Below are 21,381 nucleotides of genomic sequence, written 5' to 3'. Positions count from 1 at the left end.
CTTTGACTTCTCATTTACTTGATTACAATCATTTCTGCTTGAGAAATCTCAGCTCTAGGGCTTCCTAATTAGGGATCCATGAGTCCCTAGATTGTCTTTAGGAAGAAACAATGTGCAGTCCATACAATTTTTACACAAAGTTTGTACACAACTGCATTTTTCTAGGGAGGATGGCCCAGGGCATTCATTGAATTCTCAAAAATGATCAACGATCTGCCAAAATGTTAAGAACCAGTGGCCTTGAAATCTGTAGTGGTTAGAACTAGGTTCTGCCGGGAGTGATCCAAGATAGCAAAGATCAATTTGATCTTCTTGCAAACAGAGTCAGTCATCAGAGTTGGAGGAGTGACTCTTCCTAGCTCTGCCAACACCAGGTGTAATAGTCCAAGGTGGTGCTCCAAACAGCATGTTGGAGGGAGGGACAAAGAACATCATAAAGGACATGCATCTGCTATCTCTCAAAGAGTCCCAGGAGCTACTGTATGATCCTTTCACTTTTGTATTATTGGCCCAAACTTAATTACATGAGTCATATTTATCTGTAGAGAGGCTGGGAAATGTTATTCTGAGCAGTCTCTTGCCATGGATGAAGGGGATAAAAGATATTGAGGGGCAGATATCAGCCCCTGTCAGAGCTTCTGTGACATCACCAGTGGTTGATACTGTGGACTGATTCACACATCAAAGCTGGGAAGCCACACTGCCTAGACTCCCTTAAAGCTGGCATTCCAAATGTGATTTAGGAATTGCCAATTAAATGGACTTGCACAAGACTTGAATCTGGAACCAAGCTAAGGGGGGAGAAGGAGCCAGTGAGGTATCAATTTTGCAGAAGTGGATGATGCAAACTTGTTTCATGATCACCATCTTCCTGGGTCAGCAGCTTCCTGTCATGGCTTATTTCTTGATCTTGAAGACAGAGGCATGGTGATCCTGAGGGCTTACAGTCATCTCTGGAAGCTCCATTTAAGTCTACTCTTCCAGGCCCTCCACCAGCAATATTGTGAGCTGAAGCATCTCAAATTTCAATGTTCATATTGGCCTGAGGGTCCAGCTAAAGGGTAGAGTCTGATTCAGTAGATTTGGAGTGAGATCTCAGATTCTGCATTCCTAACAAGCTCCTACGTAATGTCTTATGGTTAGGATGAATTTTTTTTTTTTTTGGCTGCAGGATTTTTAACTCCTGACTAGGGACTGAAACCAGGCCCTCAGCAGTGAAAGCGAGGAATCCTAACCACTGGACTGCCAGGGAACTAGGATGGACTTTTAGTAGCTCAGTCCGAACGTGTCTTCTGATAACCTACATCTAATCATAAATTCCTTTCTTCTTTGTCTGCTGAATGATGGTTTCTGATTCTCCTAATTCTGTGGCTGATTCTTCCTTGTCTCTTTTAGGGGGTTTACTTGCTGTGTTATTGATATTTCTCCCGGCAATCTTGATTCCAGTTTGTGTTTCTTGCAGTCCAGCGTTTCTCATGAGGTACTCTGCATAGAAGTTAAACAAACAGGGTGACAATATACAGCCTTGACGAACTCCTTTTCCTATTTGGAACCAGTCTGTTGTTCCATGTCCAGTTCTAACTGTTGCTTCCTGACCTGCATACAAATTTCTCAAGAGGCAGCTCAGGTGGTCTGGTATTCCCATCTCTTTCAGAATTTCCCACAGTTTATTGTGATCCACACAGTCAAAGGCTTTGGCATAGTCAATAAAGCAGAAATAGATGTTTTTCTGGAACTCTCTTGCCAACAAAGGTTCGTCTAGTCAAGGCTATGGTTTTTCCTGTGGTCATGTATGGATGTGAGAGTTGGACTGTGAAGAAGGCTGAGCACTGAAGAATTGATGCTTTTGAACTGTGGTGTTGGAGAAGACTCTTGAGAGTCCCTTGGACTGCAAGGAGATCCAACCAGTCCATTCTGAAGGAGATCAGCCCTGGATTTCTTTGGAAGGAATGATGCTAAAGCTGAAACTCCAGTACTTTGGCCACCTCATGCGAAGAGTTGACTCATTGGAAAAGACTCTGATGCTGGGAGGGATTGGGGGCAGGAGGAGAAGGGGACAACAGAGGATGAGATGGCTGGATGGCATCACTGACTCGATGGATGTGAGTCTGAGTGAACTCCAGGAGTTGGTGATGGACAGGGAGGCCTGGCATGCTGCGATTCATGGGGTCGCAAAGAGTTGGACACGACTGAGCGACTGATCTGATCTGATCTGATCTTGCTGTGTTTGTCCCTTTATATTGGTGTTTCCCAAGACTCTGGCTTAGAGGGCATCCTACAAACTCCTCCTGCATGATCCCCTTCATTCTCCAGACTTCAATGAATATCTGTATATTTCTCAAATCTTTATTTCCAATTTGTACTCTCCCCTGAGTCCAGATTCCAGTACCCACAGCTTACCAAAATTGAGTTCTACAGACAAATAGGACACAAAAGAAAGCCTTTATGCTCAAATAAGTTTGGGAAATACTGGGTTAAATAAAATGAAATTGACTATTTTGCTGAGGTGCTCCTAGAACAGTTAATGTGCTAAAAGGCATTGCAAACATATAAGAGGAGGTATGGCAACCCACTCCAGTGTTCTTGCCTGGAGAATCCCAGGGACGGGGGAGCCTGGTAGGCTGCCGTCTATGGGGTCACACAGAGTCAGACACGACTGAAGCAACTTAGCAGCAGCAGCATGTAATACTCTGTATTTCTTAAACTTATTTGATGTCTGTATAGGACATAACCAGTACATTTCCTCAGATTCTCCCAGTCCTGCCTGAGCCCTGAACACCTGACTTTTGCTTTTCCCTAACTATTTTACTGTAGCCAATAGTGTAGTTCTGTGGCCAACCAACCGCTCCTCCTTGCGTCTTGCATTATTTTCCATCCCACCCCTCTTCCCTTTTATATCATTCTTGAGGCTTTGGGTTTGCGCCTTCATAAAAAAGCCTGAGCATATAATCTTTGCCTCAAGTTCTGTTTTCTAGGGAACTTGGGCCAGTACAACCTGCAACAGAGCCCCACCCTTTTCCTTAGAATATTAATATCTCCCAGAACTTGGGTTCCTAGAACATACTTTGGAAATTCAAGTTGGTTATCTTTCCCTGTATATCTGCAGGCCCCTGAGATTCAGCATGTCCTAGTCTGAATCAGTCTGTTTTCCTTTATATCTGTTTCTCGTCTGGTCTTTTCTGTCTTAGTGACTGCACCACATTTGCCCACCATGCGAGTAACCTGGGTGTTGTTCTTGAGTTCTTTTCCTCTTCCATCCAATCTGTTCACCCTCTCTTGCTTCCTCCTTTCTTCTTCTCATCTGGCTAATGAATGATTATTTGTCCTTTTAAAAAATTATTCATTTATTTATTTTTGGCTGTGCTGGGTCTTCATTTCTGTGTACAGGCTTTCTCTAGTTGCAGAGATCGGGGGCTACTCTTCAATTGCAGTGTGCCAGCTCCTCATTGCAGTGGCTTCTCTTGTTGTAGAGCACAAACCATAGAGGGTGAGGGCTTCAGTAGTTGTAGAGCTTAGTTTCCCCAAGGCATGTGGAATCTTCCGAAACCAGGGATGGAAACCTTGCATAACCATTGGACCACCAGGAAGTCCAACAATTACTCCTTGTTCTTAAAGAGACAGTGTAGGTACCATCTTCTTACCCTGTCTCCTCAGACTGGTAGGGTCTGGGTGTTCTCAGAAGTTCTCAGAAGCCTCTGAAATTGTCTCTCTTACAGCACTTATCACACTGTATGGTAATTGATCTTTAAAAAATGAATCTGTCTCCGCCCACCACCATCTTTGGTATCTTATTCAATTCTTAATCCTTAGCACCTAGGATAGAGAATTTACTGACTTACTGATAGATGGGAGTGGGTGAGGACTTCCCCGGTGGCTCAGCAGTAAAGAATCTGCCTGCAATGCAGGATTTGTGGGTTTGATTCCTGAGCTGGGAAGATCCCCTGGAGGGCACAGCAACCCACTCCAGTATTCTTGCTTGCAGAATCCCAAGGACAGAGGAGTCTGGCAGGCCACAGTTCATAGGGTTGCAAAGAGTTGGACACAACTGAAGCAACTTAGCACACACACACATGCGTGGGAGTGGATGAGGCAGGAGGGAGAAAGAGAACTCCAATTTGTAAGCCTTCCAAAGGAAGAAAAATAATTTCCCCTCTACCTTTCTGAGTTCTTTGCTTAGATCTCTGCAGTAAAACACAGATTAACAAGAGAAAAGCAAAGAGAAGTCTACTAACATGTATACCTTGTGCATATATGGGCGATGTCCAAGGGAAAATTAGTAACTCTCTGAGTTGGCTTAGAATTCAGGATTAAATACCATCTTAGTAGAGAAAGAAGAGTGAGGATGTTAGGACTCTCTGCTGCTGCTGCTGCTGCTAAGTGGCTCAGTCGTGTCAGACTCTTAGTGACCCCATGGACTGCAGCCTACCAGGCTCCTCCATCCATGGGATTTTCCAAGCAAGAGTACTGGAATGGGGTGCCATTGTCTTCTCCATTTAGGACTCTCAGGGAAGAGAAAATGATTTTTAGGAAAGATGAATGGGTTCTTCAAAGACTAGATGGAAGATATGATAGTTTGTGACCAAGTTTGTCTGCGTGTTGTGTCAACTTCTAGCCTCTTCTCCTGTGATAAGTCAATCTCCCTGGGTTAATGATGCCTCTAGGGAGGATATTTATGATAAATGAGTTCCTTTTGGAGGATCTATCTTTAGGCAGATAAGTGGGATTCAGAGAAAGCTCTACCTGCATTTGCCACTTTTCAAGTGCCTACAGCTCCAAACAGTTAGTACACCAAAGCAGCATATTTTGGAATGGCATGTCTTGAACTCCTGGAGAAGGCAATGGCACCCCACTCCGGTACTGTTGCCCAGAAAATCCCATGGACGGAGGAGCCTGGTAGGCTGCAGTCCATGGGGTCGTTAAAAGTTAGACACGACTGAGTGATTTCACTTTCACTTTCCACTTTCATGCATTGGAGAAGGAAATGGCAACCCACTCCAGTGTTCTTGCCTGGAGAATCCCATGGACGGAGAAGCCTGGTAGGCTGCAGTCCATGGGGTCGCACAGAGTCGGACACGACTGAAGTGGCTTGGCAGCAGTCTTGAACTCCTGCAGTCATCTATTGAGGTGGCATATTCTGCTACCCTCATGACCCACCTTTGAAAATTCCCCAAGTTTCATGGTCTAGAAGCTGAGTTGGTAGATCTCACTGAACCAGTCTCTTAATCTTGAGAATAGGTCAGTGGAACAATTGTGTCTCATTCCAGGAAGTGATATTGCAGGTGGGATCCTACCAAAGTTAGAATGTATATGGTACAAGTAAGCAGGCATTTGATAAGAGGCATTTCTTTGGAACCAAAACAAATAATGGTTGGAACACACTGTAAGTCAGTTTCTGAGTCCAGAGGGCAGTCTTGAGAAGATTTCTATATATTGGGCTGGAAGCACCTTTTGAAGTTTAATATTAATATTTTTGATGATGTCATTGGGTGTTCTGGTGAACTTTCTGAGCGACCTAGACAGCAACAGACATGAAGGTTGTCCATACATGATCTGTTGTGATGATTTCTCTGAGGTTTATATCAAGTCATCCAGCTTCAGCTTCCAGGGCTTTGGGAAAAGGGCAGGTTTGTTTTTAGGACTTTCAGAGGGGTGAAAGAAAATTGCAAGCATTAGTTTGGAGAATTTTAGTCAGATATTAGAGAAAACTAGAATTTAAGATCCAGTCCAGTTTGCTAGAACCTCATATCCACAAAGATGTGTTATAATTTTCTACTGAAATAATCTTTTGCTGTACAATCACTCCCATTTCTAGAAAATATAATCACAGAAAAGCAAATTTGTTCACAAAACAAGTTTGGGCTCACAAAACTTGACCTGATTATTTACATAAGAGCAGCAAGAATAACAATTGACCACGTAGATGCTTTTAAAATCTGCTTTGTTGGAACTTTCATAAGGAATCTCAGATTGGACTTTTAAAAGACTTTCAAGGCTAGGAAGCCAAACCAAGAACTCATTGTCAGAGTTCACATGCATATCTATACATTTGGGTTAATTCCTCTCTGCTCAAAGTCCCCCCAAAAATCCTGGGACTGGTAGGAAGTGATCTTCCTTACTCACTTGGTAAGGCTGGAAAACCTCAAGTCAAGGAACCAGGAAGTTTCTTAGAAGGGGCTTAATAAGCATTGGCTCTGTAAAGTCAAGCTTACTTCCTTAAAGCTGTCTGGTCATATCTCATTCTACATACATCATTCTCCAATTTGATATCCTAATCAAGCCTTAGTAATATAACTGTTTCCAACTCTGTCCTGTCACAAGAAGAACAGATTCTTCTCCAACTTAGGCAAATAGCTATGTTGCTGTGAAAATAAGAATACACATTAAGAGTATGAATTCTGGAGGGATCAGATAGGGAGAAAAGATAAATGCTTCAATTCTGTTTATGAAGGTATACTATACCAAACTGCAGTAAGTCATAGATAGCTTAAGAGAAAAAAGCTTTCTTTTTTTTTTTTAATTTAATTTTATTTTTTAACTTTACAATATTGTATTGGTTTTGCCATATAGAAAAACGAATCCGCCACAAGTATACATGTGTTCCCCATCCTGAACCCTCCTCCCACCTCCCTCCCCATACCATCCCTCTGGGTCGTCCCAGTGCACCAGCCCCAAGCATCCAGTATCATGCATCGAACCTGGACTGGCGACTCATTTCATGTATGATATTATACATGTTTCAATGCCATTCTCCCAAATCATCCCACCCTCTCCCTCTCCCACAAAGTCCAAAAGACTGTTCTATACATCAGTGTCTCTTTTGCTGTCTCGTATAAGGGTTATTGTTACCATCTTTCTAAATTCCATATATATGCGTTAGTATACTGTATTGGTGTTTTTCTTTCTGGCTTACTTCACTCTGTATAATAGGCTCCAGTTTCATCCACCTCATTAGAACTGACTCAAATGCATTCTTTTTAATGGCTGAGTAATACTCCATTGTGTATATGTACCACAGCTTTCTTATCCGTTCATCTGCTGATGGACATCTAGGTTGCTTCCATGTCCTGGCTATTATAAACAGTGCTGTGATGAACATTGGGGTACACATGTCTCTTTCAATTCTGGTTTCCTCGGTGTGTATGCTCAGCAGTGGGATTGCTGGGTCATAAGGCAGTTCTATTCCCAGTTTTTTAAGGAATCTCCACACTGTTCTCCATAGTGGCTGTACTAGTTTGCATTCCCACCAACAGTGTAAGAGGGTTCCCTTTTCTCCACAGCCTCTCCAGCATTTATTGCTTGTAGACTTTTGGATCGTAGCCATTCTGACTGGCGTGAAATGGTACCTCATAGTGGTTTTGATTTGCATTTCTCTGATAATGAGTGATGTTGAGCATCTTTTCATGTGTTTGTTAGCCATCTGTATGCCTTCTTTGGAGAAATGTCTATTTAGTTCTTTGGCCCATTTTTTGATTGGGTCATTTATTTTTCTGGAATTGAGCTGTAGGAGTTGCTTGTATATTTTTGAGATTAGTTGTTTGTCAGTTGCTTCATTTGCTATTATTTTTCTCCCATTCTGAAGTCTGTCTTTTCACCTTGCTTATAGTTTCCTTTGTTGTGCAGAAGCTTTTAAGTTTAATTAGGTCCATTTGTTTATTTTTGCTTTTATTTCCAATATTCTGGGAGGTGGGTCATAGAGGCTCCTGCTGTGATGTATGTCGGAGAGTGTTTTACCTAAGTTCTCCTCTAGGAGTTTTATAGTTTCTGGTCTTACGTTTAGATCTTTAATCCATTTTGAGTTTATTTTTGTGTATGGTGTTAGAAAGTGTTCTAGTTTCATTCTTTTGCAAGTGGTTGACCAGTTTTCCCAGCACCACTTGTTAAAGAGATTGTCTTTAATCCATTGTATACTCCTGCCTCCTTCAAAGATAAGGCGTCCATATGTGCGTGGATTAAAAGCTTTCTTAAATCTAGAAAACAAAGCATGAAAGAACTAGCAAAATTTCAAACAAAAAGTAATACAAACTGTAGGTGTGCTCATCAGTTTATTCAGTTCCGTATGATTAAATCTTATTTTGCTTGATCTTGAGCTACCAGTTTTATGAATCATTCTGTTTTTCCATTACAGCTTTGGAAATTCTTACCCAGTTTAATGATATGATCTTAAAGTTATTGGAAACTGATATCTTATCAGATATCAGAGTCCTTTCCATGAATCTGAAGACAAAGAGTTTTTGCATCATAGGTACTTGCAAAAGCCTTCAGGAAACAGCAGAGTAAAACAATAACTGTCTGTGACTGACAAAACGACCATGGTTAAAAACTTGATGAAAGTTCATTTAAGCACAACTGACAAGGAAATTTGGTTATTTCTGTGTTGTACAACAGTTTAGGATAATAACTAGAATTATGACTGATAACATTGTATGAGGATGTATCAGATTCTAGGAATTTCATATACTTTCTGGAACACACACTAATAATATACATCCTTACAAATATAACAGGAAGGTTAAACGTTACTTCCTTAAAAAAAGAGAAGAACTCTATTTTTTATTGGCATATAGCCAATTAACAATGTTGTGAGTTTCAGATGAACAGTAAAAGGATACATATACACGTATCCTGCTGCTGCTGCTAAGTCACTTCAGTCATGTCCGACTCTGTGCAACCCCATAGACGGCAGCCCACCAGGCTCCCCCGTCCCTGGGATTCTCCAGGCAAGAACACTGGAGTGGGTTGCCATTTCCTTCTCCAATGCATGTGTTCATTCTAAGTGGTTTCAGTTGTGTCTGACTGTATGACCTTATGGACAGCACCCCACTAGGCTCTTCTGACCATGGGATTCTCCAGGCAAGAATACTAGAGTGGGTTGCCATTTCCTTCTCCATTCTCCCCCAAATTCCCCTCCCATCTAGACTGCCACATAACGCTGAGCAGAGAGCTTCTAGGTGCTATACTATACAATAGGTCCTTGTTGGTTATCTATTTTAAATATAGCAGTGTGTACATGTCCATCCCAGACTCCCTAGCTATCCCTTCACCCCATCTTCCCCCCCAGCCATCATAAGTTCATTATCTAAGACTGTGAGTCTCTTTCAGAGTTAAACATTACTTTTTACTTGACAATATTTCCCATGTAAATTAACATAGGGTATAAGCCTAATTAGCTTAACATCTGTCTTTTTATAAGGAGAGAGAACAATCTTTTGAAAAGTTCCAGCCCCAGCCCTTTAGTTGTTAAGTCACTCAGTCGTGCCTGACTCTTTGTAACCCCACAGACTGCAGAATGCCAGGCTTCTCTGTCCTTCACTATCTCTCAGAGTTTGCTTAAACTCATGTTCATTGAGTTGGTGATGCCATCCTACCAGCTCACCCTCTGTTGTCCCCTTCTCCTCCTGCCTTTAATCTTTCCCAGCATCAGGGTCTTTTCTAATGACTTGGCTCTTCACACCTGGTGGACAAAGTATTGGAGCTTCAGCTTCACCACCTGTCCTTCCAATGAATATTCATGGCTGATTTCCTTTAGGATTGATTGGTTTGATTTCCTTGCAGTCCAAGGAACTCTCAAGAGTCTTCTCTAGCATCACAGTTCAAAGGCATTGATTCTTTGGCACTCAGCCTTTTTTATTGTCCTGCTCTCACATCTGTACATGTACTACAGGAAAAACCATAGCTTTGACTATATGGACCTTTGTTGGCAAAGTAATGTCTGTGCTTTTCAATACATTGACTAGGTCTGTCATAGCTTTTCTTCTAAGGAGTAAGCATCTTTTAATTTCATAGTAGCAGTTACTGTCCGTAGTGATTTTGGAGCCCAAGAAAATTAAGTCACTGTTTCCATCGTTTCTCCATCTACTTGCAATGGAGTGATGGAACCCGATGCCATGATCTTAGTTTTTTGAATGTTGAGTTTTAAGCCAGCTTTTTTACTTTCTTCTTTCACCTTCATCAAGAGGCTCTTTAATTCCTCTTCACTTTCTGCCATTAGGGTGGTGTCATTTGTGTATCTGAAGTTACTGATATTTCTCCCTGCAATCTTGATTCTAGATTGTGCTTCACCCAGTCCAGCATTTCACATGATGTACTCTGCATATAAGTTAAATAATCAGGGGCCCTCTGGGAAATCCCAAAGTTAGTTCAAGGTCAAAAAGACTTCATTTAGGAGAAGGCAATGGCACCCCACTCCAGTACTCTTGCCTGGGAAATCCCATGGATGGAGGAGCCTGGTGGGCTACAGTCCATGGGGTCACTAAGAGTCGGACACGACTGAGTGACTTCACTTTCATTTTTCACTTTCATGCATTGGAGAAGGAAATGGCAACCGACTCCAGTGTTCTTGCCTGGAGAATCCCAGGAACAGAGGAGCCTGGTGGGCTTCCGTCTATGGGGTCGCACCGAGTCAGATGCGACTTAGTAGCAGTAGCAGCAGCAAGCTATTTAGACAAAGAATGGAATGAGCTGAAAGCAATTGCTTAAGTAATTAGGAAAGTACATCTTTATAATATTGTTTATCACATGGAATTGAATATATATAATACTCAGGTACCCTGATTTTTATCATGGAAAAGTCACATGTTAATCCCATTAATCATGAAAAAGTAGCATTTTAAATTACAAGCTTTCTATGAGGCTCTTGAAAGTGATCCCATTGTTTTACTGTTTTAGAGTAATATTTATGTTCTTTAATTCTTCTTCTGCCAATGTACTATTCCTCTTTTATTATGTTACTGAACAAACTTACTACATAAAATTCTTGGCAATTAAAACTTCTGGTTTTGCCAAAAAAAAAAAAAAAAGACTTCATTTAGAATTTGATTTTTGGTAAGTTTTCCAAACTTTTTAAGAGATTAAAAAGAGGCAGCAAGAATACACAGAGAAACTGTACAAAAATGACCCAGATAATCATGATGGTGTGGTCACTCACCTAGAGCCAGACATCCTGTAATCTGAAGTCAAGTGGGTCTTAGAAAGCATTACTACAAACAAGGCTAGTGCACTGGAAAAGGTCAGTTTTCATTCCAATCCCAAAGAAGGGCAGTGCCAAAGAACGTACAAGCTACTATACAGTTGCACTCATTTCACTGGCTAGTAATATTATGCTCAAAATCCTTCAAGCTAGACTTCAGCAGCATGTGAACCGAGAACTTCCAGATGTGCAGGCTGAGTTTAGAAAAGGGAGAGGAACCAGAGATCAAATTGCCAACATCTGCTGGATCATAGAGAAAGCAAGGGAATTTCTGAAAAACATCTAATTACGCATCATTGACTAACTAAAGCATTTGATTGTGTGGATCACAACAAACTGTGGGAAATTCTTAACGAGATGGGACTACCAGGCCACCTTACCTGCCTCTGAGAAACCTGTATGTAGGTCAAGAAGCAACAGTTAGATGGAACAACAGACTGGTTCCAAATTGGAAAAGGAGTATTTCCCAATACAAGGCTGCATTTTAACTTATATGCAGAGTACATCATGCAAAATGCTGGGCTGGATGAATCACAAGCTAGAATCAATATTGCTGGGAGAAATATCAACAACCTCAGATATGCAGATGATACCATTCTAATGGCAGAAAACGAAGAACTAAAGAGCCTCTTGATGAAGGTGAAAGAGGAGAGTGAAAAAGCTAACTTAAAACTCAAAATTTAAAAAACTAAGATCATGGCATCCAGTTTCATCACTTCATGGCAAATAGATGGGGAAAAAGTCAAAACAGTGACATATTTTATTTCCTTGGGCTTCAAAATCACTGCATATGGTGACAGCAGCCATGAAATTAAAAGACACTTGCTCCTTGGAAGGAGAGCTATGACCAACCTGGACAGCATATTAAAAAGCAAAGACCTCACTTTAATGACGAAAGTCTGTATAGTCAAAGCTATGGTTTTTCCAGGAGTCATATATAGATGTGAGAGTTGGACCATAAAGAAGGCTGAGCACTGAAGAACTGATAACTTTGAATTGTGGAGAAGACTCTTGGGTCCCCTGGACTGCAAGGAGATCAAAGCAGTCAATCCTAAAGGAAATCTACACTAAATATTCATTGAAAGGATTGGTGCTGAAGTTGAAGTTCCAATACTTTGGGTTTGAAGAGCTGACTCATTGGAAAAGACCCTGATGGTGGGAAAGATTGAAGGCAAAAGAAGAATTGGGCAGCAGAAAATGAGATGGTTAGATAGCATTACCAACTTAGTGGACATGAATTTGAGCCAACTCTGGGAGACAGTGAAGGACAGGGAAGCCTGATGTGCTGAAGTTCAAGGGTTGCAAAAAGTCAGACACAACTTAGTGACTGAATTACAAAAATAAGTTTTTCAAATATATCAAAAGATTTCAGAACACTTGGTTAAACAGTAGCATAGGTCACTGTGAAATAACACTTAGTTATCCATTTAACCAAAATGACAAAGCTCTCAAAGGCAAATATGGAAATTACATAGTAGTAAAAAGAAATTTAGCTCTTTCAACATAGAAGATTTGCTTTTCTTTTCCTTTTACTTGTGTTGAGGCATAGCTGATTTACAATATTATGTAAATTTCATGTGTAAAACATAGTAATTCACAAATTTTAAAGGTTATACTCCATTTACAATTATTTTAAAATATTGGCCATATTTCCTATGCTATACGATGTATCGTTGTAACATTTTACATATAGTAGTTTGTACCTCTTAACCCTCTACCCCTATCATGTTCTGTCCCCCTTTCCCTAACCCCACTGGTTTGGTCTCTAATGTGTGAGCCTGTTTCTTTTTTTGTTGTATTCAGTAGTTTATTTTTTAGATTCCACAAATAAGTGATAACACAGTAACTGGAGAAGACTTATTTCCTTAAGTAATCAAAGATCTGATAAAACAACATGAATCATAAGAAATTATTTCCTTAACAATGTTCACACATAATTACAGCAGTGTTAATTATATTGATTATGTTGTGCATTACATCTCTAGTATTTGTTTCTCTTATAATTGGAAGTTTATACCTTCTGATTGAAAGTGAAGTAGCTCAGTTGTGTCCGACTCTTTGCAATCCCGTGGACTGTAGCCTACCAGGCTCCTCCCTCCATGGGATTCTCCAGGCAAGAATACTGGAGTGGGTTGCCATTTCCATCTCCAGGGGATCTTCCCAAACCAGGGATCGAAACTGGGTCTCCCGCATTGCAGGCAGACACTTTAACCTCTGAGCCACCAGGGAAGCATACCTTCTGATTACTTTCCTCCAATTCCACCTCTCCCCTTTGTCCTTTATTCTTGTCTTTCTCATTCTGGAACAACCAGCTATTCTATTTTAGGACAAAATCACTCTCATTTTTTTCTTAACAAAAATATGTCTCCATACCTCATACTTTTTATTACTTAAAATCATACCCTACATGCCTTGTATACTTGGCATAGTTTTTTTCCTACTGCTTTTAATAATATGCATTAGAATTTTTAACTCTTAGAGACCTTAATTTCTAGTAAAAACTAAGAAAAGCAATTGGAACTGTCACACCAACACTCTAGAGGTGGCGAACTTGTGACTATGTCATTTCATAATATCCAGAATCATAGGCTTCCACGTTGTACACTTTTTAATGGAGCAAAAGGATGCTTACTACTAGAACCAATTTTTTTTCTCTCTATAATTAGAGACCAAAAGTGAGCCAAATTAGACTTTCTTGTTTTCTATCTGTAAAAATCAAGCATTTTATTTATATAGCAAGAAAGCACTCATTTATTCTCTATTTCAATAGCATACTTGAGATTTAAAATCATGTTTGGCAGTGTACTGCAGGATGCTATAAAAGACTTCATCCATATTGCTTTGGATTTCTTGACATCTTGTTGTATGTTTTCCATCATCCATTGCAACAGTTAGTTCAGCTTCCTTAACCTGAACCGGACACTTTAAGGATGTAAAAGCTACACTTATGTTTAGCAAAGTTTCAGAATATTATTTAGAAATTATCTAGATATTCAGTGGACATTTCAAGGGACCAAAAAGATTTTGGAAACTATTATAAACTACTTTATATTTTATAAAACATAATTGTTGAAAAGTTCATTTATAATTTATTTTTAAAAATTTATTTATTTAAAAAATTTTTGGCTGTGCTGGGTCTTTGTTGCTGCATGATGGCTTTCTCTAGTTTCAATGAGCAGGGTCTACTCTTCGGTGTGTTGCGCCAGGCTTCTCATTGCGGTAACTTCTGTTGTTGCGGAGCACGGGCGCTAGGTGCCTGGGCTTCAGAAGTTACGGCACATGGGCTTAGTAGCTGGGGCTTCTGGGCTGTAGAGCGTGGGCTCAGTGGTTGTGGTGCATGGTCTTAGTTGCTCCGAGGCATGTGGAATCTTTCCAGGCCAGGGATCAAACCTGTGTCCCCTGCACTGGCAAGCAGATTCTTATCTACTGTACCAAGGAAGTCTGAAAAGTTCATTTATAAACTTTATTTCATCTACATTTAGTTAATTCCTTTGTTCTTAACAATTATGTTTGGATAAGTGGTGACAATTTCATGAGATATTATACAAGTTAAATTATTTTAAATTATGTTTCTTCCTGACTAGTAAACCCAGGTAGAACTAAAGTTGTATATATGTATAATATCTGATACTAACAACCCTAAAGACATGCCTATTTTTGTTTCACTAAACCAGTGATATTCTTATTTGCCAAAGATTACCTGTCACGTGAGCTTGAAAAACATTGGGGTTAGTTTCTATATTTCTCTGAGAGAATACTTAATTTATATAAGTATTTATTTTCCTTTAAGCCAATTAAATACAGTTCTTTTACAAATTGGGGCTGCCCTGGTGGCTCAGTGGTAAAGAATCTGCCTGCCAATGCAGGAGATGTGGGTTTGATCCCTGGGTTGGGAAGATACCCTGCAGGAGGACATGGCGATTCACTCCAGTATTCTTGCCTGGGAAATCCCAGGGACAGAGAAGCCTCATGGGCTATAGTCCATAGGGTTGCAAAGAGTGGGATGCAACTTACTGACTAAGCAGTATAGGCATACATAAACACACAGATCAGATCAGATCAGATCAGTCGCTCAGTCATGTCCGACTCTTTGCGACCGAATGAATCGCAGCACGCCAGGCCTCTCTGTCCATCACCAACTCCTGGAGTTCACTCAGACTCACATCCATCGAGTCAGTGATGCCATCCAGCCATCTCATCCTCTGTCGTCCCTTTCTCCTCCTGCCCCCAATCCCTCCCAGCATCAGAGTCTTTTCCAATGAGTCAACTCTTCACATGAGGTGGCCAAAGTACTGGAGTTTCAGCTTTAGCATCATTCCTTCCAAAGAAATCCCAGGGCTGATCTCCTTCAGAATGGACTGGTTGGATCTCCTTGCAGTCCAAGGGACTCTCAAGAGTCTTCTCCAACACCACAGTTCAAAAGCATCAATTCTTCAGTGCTCAGCCTTCTTCACAGTCCAACTCTCACATCCATACATGACCACAGGAAAAACCATAGCCTTGACTAGCCAGACCTTTGTTGGCAAAGTAACATCTCTGCTTTTGAATATGCTATCTACTACTACTACTAAGACACTTCAGTCGTGTCCGACTCTGTGCGACCCCATAGACAGCAGCCTACCAGGCTCCCCCATTCCTGGGATTCTCCAGGCAAGAACACTGGAGTGGGTTGCCATTTCCTTCACCAATGCATGAAAGTGAAGAGTGAAAGTGAAGTCGCTCAGTCGTGTCCGACTCTTAGCGACCCCATGGACTGCAGCCTACCAGGCTCCTCCATCCATGGGATTCTCCAGGCAAAAGTACTGGAGTGGGGTGCCATTGCCTTCTCCATGCTATCTAGGTTGGTCATAACTTTCCTTCCAAGGAGTAAGCGTCTTTTAATTTCATGGCTGCAGTCACCATCTGCAGTGATTTTGGAGCCCAGAATAATAAAGTCTGACACTGTTTCCACTGTTTCCCCATCTATTTCCCATGAAGTGATGGGATGCCATGATCTTCGTTTTCTGAATGTTGAGCTTTAAGCCAACTTTTCACTCTCCACTTTCACCTTCATCAAGAGGCTTTTTAGTTTCTCTTCACTTTCTGCCATAAGGGTGGTGTCATCTGCATATCTGAGGTTATCGATATTTCTCCCGGCAATCTTGATTCCAGCTTGTGTTTCTTCCAGTCCAGCGTTTCTCATGATGTATTCTGCATAGAAGTTAAATAAACAGGGTGACAATATACAGCCTTGACGTACTCCTTTTCCTATTTGGAACCAGTCTGTTGTTCCATGTCCAGTTCTAACTGTTGCTTCCTGACCTGCATACAAATTTCTCAAGAGGCAGCTCAGGTGGTCTGGTATTCCCATCTCTTTCAGAATTTCCCACAGTTTATTGTGATCTGCACAGTCAAAGGCTTTGGTATAGTCAATAAAGCAGAAATAGATGTTTTTCTGGAACTCTCTTGCTTTTTCCATGATCCAGCGGATGTTGGCAATTTGATCTCTGGTTCCTCTGTCTTTTCTAAAACGAGCTTGAACATCAGGAAGTTCACGGTTCACATATTGCTGAAGCCTGCCTTGGAGAATTTTGAGCATTACTTTACTAGCATGTGAGATGAGTGCAATTGTGCAGTAGTTTGAGCATTCTTTGGCATTGCCTTTCTTTGGGATTGGAATGCAAACTGATCTTTTCCAGTCCTGTGGCCACTGCTGAGTTTTCCAAATTTGCTGGCATATTGAGTGCAGCACTTGCACAGCATCATCTTTCAGGATTTGGAATAGCTCAACTGGAATTCCATCACCTCCACTAGCTTTGCTCGTAGTGATGCTTTCTAAGGCCCACTTGACTTCACATTCCAGGATGTCTGGCTCTAGGTCAGTGATCACACCATCGTGATTATCTGGGTCGTGAAGATCTTTTTTGTACAGTTCTTCTGTGTATTCTTGCCATCTCTTCTTAATATCTTCTGCTTCTGTTAGGTCCATACCATTTCTGTCCTTTATTGAGCCCATCTTTGCATGAAATATTCCCTTGGTATCTCTGATTTTCTTGAAGAGATCTCTAGTCTTCCCATTCTGTTGTCTTCCTCTATTTCTTTGCATTGATCGCTGAAGAAGGCTTTCTTATCTCTTCTTGCTATTCTTTGGAACTCTGCATTCAGATGTTTATATCTTTCCTTTTCTCTGTTGCTTTTTGCTTCTCTTTTCACAGCTATTTGTAAGGCCTCCCCAGACAGCCATTTTGCTTTTTTGCATTTCTTTTCCATGGGGATGGTCTTGATCCCTGTCTCCTGGACAATGTTACAAACCTCATTCCATAGTTCATCAGGCACTCTATCTATCAGATCTAGGCCCTTAAATCTATTTCTCACATCCACTGTATAATCATAAGGGATTTGATTTAGGTCATACCTGAATGGTCTAGTGGTTTTCCCTACTTTCTTCAATTTAAGTCTGAATTTGGCAATAAGGAGTTCATGGTCTGAGCCACAGTCAGCTCCTGGTCTTGTTTTTGCTGACTGTATAGAGCTTCTCCATCTTTGGCTGCAAAGAATATAATCAATCTGATTTCGGTGTTGACCATCTGGTGATGTCCATGTATAGAGTCTTCTCTTGTGTTGTTGGAAGAGGGTGTTTGTTATGACCAGTGCATTTTCTTGGCAAAACTCTATTAGTCTTTGCCCTGCTTCATTCCGTATTCCAAGGCCAAATTTGCCTGTTACTCCAGGTGTTTCTTGACTTCCTCCTTTTGCATTCCAGTCCCCTACACAAGACAAATACAAACTGAAATCTTACAGCTTTTATTTAAAAATTTTAGCCATATGTTAGGTATATTAATTCACAAAAGAATAGTTGGATCCAAATTGTGTTTCTGGCAGATTAATAGGTTGATTACCCACTACTTGGCTAAGGTTTTCACTTGTATTCAAGGAGAAGACTTTTAAGAGATTTCACTTTCTCAGATTCCAAAAGCTCCTAGTTCCTTTTCCGTAGTTGCTTTGAGGGGTGTTTGAACCCCTTGAAAGCCCCTGATGTGGGGTAAGGGACCTTAAGTTCAAGGGTCTGTAGGGAGTTGAGGGGCCAAAGTGGGAAGAAAAAGGTCTGGTAGGGTGGACAGAAGGCTGGAGGAGGTAGGAGTTGATGGGGCTTTGTATAGGATTCAAGGGAGCTGAACGGAAGATGCAAGGTGGCAAAAGGAGGAAGGAGGAGCAGAGAACATGGAAAGGAAAGGGTCTTAGAGGAGTCAGTTTGGTGAGATGCTAAGTTTTCCCAATGAAGTTTCAAATTATCTGCAGTAAAATCATGCTGACAAAAAGGAAGTGGAGGGATTTCCCTGGTGGCCCACTGGCTCAGAATCTGCTACCAGTGCAGGAGACACAGGTTCAACCCCTGGTACGGGTACTAAGATCCCAAGTGCTGCAAGTCAACTAAGTCCACATGTCACAACTACTGAGCCCGTGTACCGCAACTACTGAGCCCATGTACCACAACTACCGAAGCCTGTGCACCTAGAGCCTGTGCTCTGCAACCAGAGGAGCCACTGAAATGAGAAGCCTGCGCACTGCAACTAGAGAGTAGCCCCTGCTCTTTGAAACTAGAGAAAGCTGGCACACAGCAATGAAGAGCCAGTGCAGCCAAAAATAAATAAAGAAATAAATAAAAATTTAATTAAAAAAAAAGGAAGTGGACAAAATTGGTGGAGAATGTAATCAGCACAGCTTTGAGAAGAGGGTTTCAGTTGACTGGAAAGTCCCGGGAGGAACACTGTCAAATAGAGAGGACAGAGAAGTCTTAAAACAAACAAACAAACAAACTTCTTTAAAGTCTGAATATCAGCTTCCAATTAGGAAGGGCATCTTCTGACCATTGTTTAGTCGCTAAGGCGTGTCTGATTCTTTGTGACCCCATGGACTGTAGCCCACCAGGCTCTTCTGTCCATGGGATTGATTTCCCAGGCAAGAGTTGCCATTTCCTTCTCTAGGGGATCTTCCCTACCCAGGGACTGAACCCACATCTCATGCCTTGGCAGGTGGATTCCTTTACCACTGAGCCACCTGGGAAGCACCTTCTAACCATAGAGTTCTTTTTTAAAAAATTCTTTCAATATCTTATTTTATCATATTTCAGCAAGTACAAACAGTAAATATTTCTGGCAATATTGAGTTGCTTTTTAAAAATTATCTCTTTGCCTTTTCTTTCAAACCAAGGTATAACTACCAAGTGACTTGAAACCAGACCTTTCATGACTTCACTATGGACACAGAGCTGTCCTGAAAAAGGGTACAAAAGGTGCAACTCTCCTAAGACCCAGAAATACAAAGATCACGGAAAGAAAAAAAGGCCTAACTCCCCTGCAAGCGGCACCAGTCAGCAGGAGAGCTGCACATGGGGTGCAGCCCACATTCCCGTCTGGCTACATTCTTGGGGCCCCCCAACCTGATGGTTGAGCCACCTGTACACACAAGAACCAATAGCCTGCCTTCAAGCTGAGGTGTCAGGACACAACATGAGACAAATAAAAAAGTAATAGCTGTTTCTGGGAGGGAAAGGATAGATAACCAAAGTGTTGTGTTAGTTGTTCAGTCATGTCCGACTTTTTGCAACCCCATGGACTGTAGCCTGCCAGGCTCCTCTATCATGGAATTTTCCAGGCAAGAAAATACTGGAATAGGTTGCCATGCCCTCCTCCAGGGGATCTTTCTGATCAAAGTGTACCCCAAAAATAAAATTCGTAAGAGTCACAATTCAGAGAATGAATTCTTTTTTGGGGGGGCTACGCTGGATCTTAGTTGAGGAACACAGGATCTTTAGCTGTGGTATGTGAGCTCTAGTTCCCTTACTAGGGTTCAAACCTGAGTCCCCTGTGTTGCAAAGAGGAGTCTTAACCACTGGGCAACCAAGGAAGGCCCAAAGAACTTCAGTAGTGTTTTTCTCCTGCTAATTTGAAATTAGAAAGGAAGGGCTCGCATAAAATTTTGCCTTTCTCTCTTAACTGAGCCATACAGAGAGTTCCAGGAGCACCGACTTTGGGATGAAGTCTTACCCTTCTGCCAATTTTCCTAGGATTCCATCTGAGGAGGGTGGCTCAGTGGTCCCTTCTCATCCTCAGAAACTGTAGAAGAGGGAAAATAATTTTCTCTGTACCCTTCTGAATTCCTGTCTGAGACTCGTAATAGAACACAGATTAACAAGAGCAAAGCAAACAGAAGTTTGTTAATCTGTCTCTCTCATACATACATGGGAGATACCCAGGGAAAAAATAAATAAAATTTCCTAAGGTGGCTTAAGAATTCAGGATTAAATGCCATCTTAATAGGGAGAGGTGAAGGGTTGGGGGTTGGGGGGGCGGATATGTAGGCCTTAGAGGAGTGCAAGTGTGCTAAGTCACTTCATTCATGTCCGACTCTTTGTGACCCCAGGGACTATAGCCCGATAGGCGCCTCTGTCCATGGGATTCTCCAGGCAAGAATACTGAAGTGGGCTGCCATGCCCTCCTCCAGAAGATCTTCCCGACCCAGGGATTTAACCTGTGACCTGGGGATCAAATCGGAGTCTCTTACATCTTCTGTATATCGTCAGGCAGGTTCTTTACTACTAATGCCACCTGGGAAGCCAGCTTCACAGCACCATTCAAAGACTTTAGATCAAGGATTCCAGCAGGACTACTGTCACACAGTCTGGCATAGCCAGAGGTGCCCACCTCTTAAGCAGGCACCTGCTGTTAGGATCAGCCCTTGCAGGAACTGGAGACTGATTGCCCCCGGAAGCGGGGGGCCCTGCCACACCTGCCACACCTCACCCTAGGCCTTGACCCTGTGAGCGCTTAAGCTGGGAGAGTCACTGACTCGCGACGAAAATCAGAAATTTAGACCTCTTATAACATATAGTTCCGTCTAGGGGAGTGTATTTGTTTCCTCAGGTTGCCATAACAACGTCTCACAAACCAGGTGAGTTAGAACAGAAGAAATCTATTTTCTCACAGTTCTGGAGGCTAGAAGTGTGGAATCAAGGTGAGGGTGAGATTAGCTCCCTTTGAGGTTCTGAGTGAGAATTTATTCCCTTGTTTCCCCCACTGGCCTGCAATCCTGGCACTCCTTGGCTCATAGTTGGGTGCATCGCTACCCTCTCTGCCTGCATCTTAAAGTGGGCTTCTCCCTGAGTCTTTCTGTCTTCACGTGACTGCCTCCTTCTAAGGACACCAGTCAGATTAGTGGCCAATCTTACTCCAGTATGAACTCATCTTAAGTAATTACATCTGCAATGACCCTATTTCCAAATAAGGTCACATTCTTGGGGTTAGGAATTCCACTTACTTAAAAAAAAATTATTTACTTCTTTATTTGGCTGCATCGGGTCTTAGTTTCAGCATACGGGCTTTTTCACTGTGGTGCACAGACTCTCTAGTTGTGATGTGTGGGCTTAATTGCTCTGA

General features: G+C 41.7%; 1 protein-coding gene across 5 annotated transcripts in view; it reads right to left on the bottom strand.

Annotated features, from left to right (window-relative positions):
* Nucleotides 1–21,381, bottom strand: part of SPINK4 (serine peptidase inhibitor Kazal type 4) — a 103,228-nt gene that overhangs the window by 55,708 nt on the left and 26,139 nt on the right. Inside the window, exons 5-6 of one of the 5 annotated variants that reach the window (XR_011568135.1) lie at nucleotides 19,993–20,061; nucleotides 10,798–18,713 (exon numbers count right to left, since the gene is read on the bottom strand). The exons of 2 other annotated variants lie outside the window; for them this stretch is intronic. The gene's annotated coding sequence lies outside the window, so the exon portion shown is untranslated. Of the gene's footprint in view, nucleotides 1–4,918; nucleotides 7,968–10,797; nucleotides 20,062–21,381 lie in introns of those variants that run through there. 2 more of the 5 variants (XR_002181308.2, XR_011568134.1) reach the window with 2 other exon arrangements.

This window comes from Bos indicus, chromosome 8, assembly GCF_029378745.1.
Source record: "Bos indicus isolate NIAB-ARS_2022 breed Sahiwal x Tharparkar chromosome 8, NIAB-ARS_B.indTharparkar_mat_pri_1.0, whole genome shotgun sequence".
In the NCBI taxonomy this organism is placed as follows: domain Eukaryota; kingdom Metazoa; phylum Chordata; class Mammalia; order Artiodactyla; family Bovidae; genus Bos; species Bos indicus.
The sequence above is the reverse complement of the archived record's forward strand: the minus strand, read 5'-3'. Positions and strand labels throughout refer to the sequence as shown.